The sequence below is a fragment of the Gorilla gorilla genome, chromosome 10 (genome assembly GCF_029281585.2).
Source record: "Gorilla gorilla gorilla isolate KB3781 chromosome 10, NHGRI_mGorGor1-v2.1_pri, whole genome shotgun sequence".
NCBI lineage: Eukaryota > Metazoa > Chordata > Mammalia > Primates > Hominidae > Gorilla > Gorilla gorilla.
In genome coordinates this window covers 109,932,094-109,937,175 of record NC_073234.2, presented here as the reverse complement: position 1 = coordinate 109,937,175, position 5,082 = coordinate 109,932,094, and the positions used below count along the sequence as shown (strand labels likewise).

Here is a 5,082-nt window from a genome sequence, read left to right as displayed (position 1 = left end):
CCTGCCTCAGCCTCCCAAGTAGCTAGGATTACAGGTGTGAGCCACGACACCCAGCTGTTTTCTTTATTTATATTTTGTTTTAAAATAAAAAGTAAAAACAAAACCAATAATGCTTTCCTGTCCCGGCCTGTGCGGCGTGGGCTCGTGGGTCTCTGAGACCCAAAAATGGAGAGCGTTTTCGCACCCCAGGGACCGCTCCTGGCAGCTCTGTGGCTGTCACCATGCCACAGAACGAATATATTGAATTACACTGTAAACACTATGGATACCATTTGGATTACCATGAGAAAAAGGGAAAGAAGGAAAGTTGAGAGGCTCATGAATGTTCAAAGAAGGCAAAGAAAATGATTGGTCTGAAGGCTAAGCTTTACCATAAACAGCGCCATGCTGAGAAAATACAAATGAAAAGACTATCAAGATGCATGAAAAGAGAAACATCAAACAGAAGAATGATGAAAAGACTCCACAGGGAGCAGTACCTGCCTATCTGCTGGACAGAGAGGAACAATCTCGAGCTAAAGTACTTTCCAATAGGATTAAACAGAAACGAAAAGAGAAAGTGGGAAAATGGGAAGTCCCTCTGCCTAAAGTATGTGCCCAGGGAGAAACAGAAGTATTAAAAGTTATTCGAACAGGAAAGAGAAAGAAGAAGGCACGGAAGAGGATGGTTACTAAAGTCTGCTTTGTTGGAGATGGGTTTACAAGAAAACCACCTAAATATGAAAGACTCATCAGGCCAATGGGCTTGCATTTCAAGAAAGCCCATGTAACACATCCTGAAATGAAAGCCACCTTTTGCCTATGAATACTTGGTGTACAGAAGAGCCCCTTGTCCCCACTGTATACAACTTTGGGTGTTATTACCAAAGGTACTGTCATTGAAGTAAATATGAGTGAATTGGGCCTTGTGATGCAAGGAGGCAAAGTTATTTGGGGAAAGTATGCCCAGGTTACTAACAGTCCTGAAAATGATGCATGCATAAATGCAGTCTTACTGATTTGACAGCAATTTTATATATAATTATTGAGGACTACACACCAATTGAAAAAACTGCCATTACTGTGATGTTTCTGAATACTACCAAACAGCCGTACATGTCTGCAATGAAGAGATTTATTAAATTGTAAACATTTAAAAAGTAAATTAAAAAAAAAACCCCAATAATGATCACACATAGAACAGACCTGAGCCCTCCCACAGACAAGGCTAGCCAAACCCAACGTAGATCAGGCAGGCTTCAATTAATCCAAACTGTGAACATGAAATAAATGCTTACTGTTTTTTACACCTAAGTTCTGGGATGGTTTGTTACACAACACTGTTGTGGCTTTTGCTATCTAATACAGTTCCAATTCAACACCTATATCAAATCTTGTCTAATTTCACTATTGAATGTGGAAAAGACCAGATACTTGTTTCCCTAGCCTACCCAACAGTTAATGATGACCACAAGACTCAGTACTTGGAAATAAGCCCTAAGGAGAATTCTGCTGTGGGGGATTTCTGGTAAACATTTTCTTTCCTAAAGAGTGGTATGTAAAGAGCCTCTCTCACTGTCCTGGCTTCATATACCCCTGTCTTCCTGAATTTTGTGTGACAGTGTGATGCTGGGAGACATTTGCTGCCAAGAGGCAAATAAGTACCTGGATGAAAAGTCAACATTCTGAAGAAGTTGGAGCAAAAAAATAAAAAGTCTAATTTCTTGATTATATCTGCCTATCTTCCTTCATATTTCTTGGTTATGTAAGTAATAAATCCTAGTTGTTAGTTTTTCTATTACTTGCAGTTTACTTTTTTGTTGTTTTTTTGGTAGATCTCCTCTGTAATCAACCTAACTTTCTGTTACTACCTAACTCAGACAGCTTAAAAATGTTCATAGTCTTTAATTCAGTAAGTAGTTCCATTGCTATCAATTTAGCACAAGAAAGTAATCCAAGATATGGTCAAAGAATATGTATCAAGGTATTATCTATAAGGAGAAAACTAGAAGATAATGTAAAAGTTCAATATAGAACAATGATTAAATAAATATCGATAATATACATCCATTAACCTCTATCTTTTTGGAGAATACTTAAGGATATGGAAAATGCTCATGTGTAATAAAAAAATGCATAAAACTGTGTGAGTTATGTCAGAGAAAAATGGAAGAGTAAGGATCTCCAAAAATTCTCTCCACCATAAAAGCAACAAGAAGAAAGCTAGCACAATTGTCAGCATTGACCAGAGAATGTATTCAAGAAAAATAGCTGAATTTCAATAAAAGCAGTGAGCTTTGTGGCATTTTGATTTCCCTTATTCCCATCCTTTTCTTCCCAGTTCTGAAGTAGGGTTGAAAATGAACATCCCACAATCATGTTTGCATCTTTCCTTGTCTCGCCTGGCCTTTTCTCTTCTCCTTTCAACCCTGTGCTTGCACTTCCCAATTAAAGTATCAGTGCTGTAATCCTTGCCTCAGGCTCTGCTTTTATGAGCCCTCAGGCTAAGAAGAATGAATATACATTAAAAAACTTGAATAAAACCTTCTGATATCTACAGTAGTAATTGTGGAATTGAGTGTCCTTTATTTTTTTCTTTGCTTTTTGGTATTAGCTGTGTTTTTGTCATGAACATGTTTTTCAGAATTAGTAAAAGAAACAAACAAAACCCCAAAACAAAATACAAAAGCAACTGGGTTCAGCATGCCTCTTCCAAGAGAATTATTTTTACTTATCCAGAAATTAGGCAGTTACCTAAACAGTCTTTTGGGTTACTGATACGGCTTGGATGCTTGTCCCTTCCAGATCTTATGTTGAAATGTAATCCCCAGTGTTGAAAGTGGGGTCTGGTAGGAGGTATTGGATCATGGGGGCTGATCCCTCATGGATGGTTTGGTGCCATCCCCATGATAATGAGTGAGTTCTCTCTCTGGTAGTTGACATGAGAACTGATTGTTTAAAGAGCTTGGCATCTCCTATACCCCACCACCGCTCTTGCTCCCTCTCTCACTATGTGATGTGCCTGCTCCTTCTTTGCCTTCTGCCATGAGTAAAAGCTCTTTGAGGCCTCACTGGAAGCTGAGCAGATGCTGGCACCATACTTCCTGTACATCCTGCAGAACTAAACCTCTTTTCTTCATACATTGCCCAGCCTCAGGTATTTATAGTAACACAAGAACAGACTAATACAGATACTATCTTTTGGCACTTGCTAAGGATAGTCATTCATTCATTTATTCATTCAAGAAAAATACTTATTGAGTGCCTACTCTATGCTAGGTATGGTTCTAGGAAACTAGGATCTATCAGTGGAACAAACAACATCCTTGTTCTCAGAGAGCTTACATTCTAATGGGGAGAATGTGACAATAACTGAATGAAGGGAGAAAAGAGTCAGTCTGTGATAAGTGCTTTAAAGCATAAATCTGGGTAAGGGATTGTGAACAATGGAGGGGTTATGAGGTGCTATGTTAGCTATGGAATGGCTGCTCTAACAGTGACTTTTGAGTGGAGAACTAAATAAAGTAAAAGAGATAAGCATGCAAACTTCTAGGGGGAAAAATACTTCAGGCAGAAAGAACCGCCAATGAAAAGGCCTAAGGCAGGACAGTGCTAGGCATGTTTGAGTGGGAGTGTCCTGGACTTGTCTGGGAAATGGCAAGGTCAGTGTGGCTGCAGCAGAGTGGTATGGTAGGGGCAGAGAGTGGTGGAAGAGGAGGTTGAGCGGTGGCAGAGGTCCAAGGATGCAGGGCCTAAAAGGCCTTCGTGAGGACTTTGGATTTGACCCTGAGTGAGATGGAAAGCCATTACAGATTTTTTTATTTGTTTTTAAATTTTGATAATATATATATAACTTTAAATTTACCTTTTTTAAAAATTTTTTTTTGACAGAGTCTCACTCTGTCACCAGGCTGGAGTGCAGTGGCGCGATCTCGGTGGCTCACTGCAACCTCCGCCTCCCAGGTTCAAGCCATTCTCCTACCTCAGCCTCTTGAGTAGCTGGGACTATAGGCACGTGCCACCACACCCAGCTAATTTTTGTATTTTTGGTAGAGATGGGGTTTCACCATGTTGGCCAGGATGCTCTCCATCTCTTGACCTTGTGATCCGCCCGCCTCGGCCTCCCAAAGTGCTGGGATTACAGGCGTGAGCCACCGTGCCTGGCCAAATTTACCATTTTAATTATTTTAAGTATACGGTGTTCAGTTTAGTGCCATTAAGCACATTATTATGCAACTGTAACCACTATCCATCTCCAGAACTTTTTCGTCATCCCAAAATGAAGCTTTGTACCAATTCAACAGTAACTCCCATTCTCCCCTCCAGGCAGCCCCTGGTAAATACTATGTTACTTTCTGCCTCTATGAGTTTGACTATTCTAGCTATTTCATTTAAGTGGACTCATATACTATTTATCCTTTGATGTCTGGCTTATTTCACTTAGTTTTGAAGGTTAATGTCTTCAAGATATCATCCAAGAAGTAACATGTGTCAGACTTTTATCGGAGGACGTGAAAGTTAATTTAGAGTGTCGACTTGACTGGATTAAGGAATACCTAGAGAAGTGGCAAAACATTATTTTGGGGTGTGTCTTCGAGGATGTTTCTAGAGCAGATTGGCATGTGAGTCTCAGTGGACTAAGTCGGGAAGATCTGCCCTCCATGTGGGTGGGCACCATCCAACTGGCTGAGGGCCCAGATAGAACATGATTCTAGGAAAAGGGAATTTGTCTCTCATTCTCTCTCCTGGAGCTGGATACATTCTTCTCCTTCTGCCTTTGGACATCAGAATCCCAGACTCTCTGGTCTTAGGATATTCCAGCATGTACATCAGCAGCCATTCCAGGTTCACAGGGCTTCAGCCTTGGACTGACAATTACACCATTGTCTTCCCTAGTTCTAAGGCTTTCAGACTTGGACTGAGTCACACTGCTGGCATCCCAGGGCCTCCAGTTTGCAGACTGTCTATAGTGGAACTTAGCCTCTATAATAACATGAACCAATTCTCCTTGTAAGTCCCCTCTCATGTATCTACATCTATATATATCCCATTGCTCTGTCTCTCTGGAGAGCCCTAACTAATACAGAGGGTTTTGAGCTGATG

At 40.6% G+C, this 5,082-nt stretch overlaps 1 pseudogene; it reads left to right on the top strand.

Moving 5' to 3' along the window:
• The first annotated feature begins 221 nt into the window (after positions 1 to 221).
• Positions 222 to 1,084, top strand: LOC101147424 (ribosome biogenesis protein NSA2 homolog; annotated as a pseudogene).
• Positions 1,085 to 5,082: the final 3,998 nt, after the last annotated feature.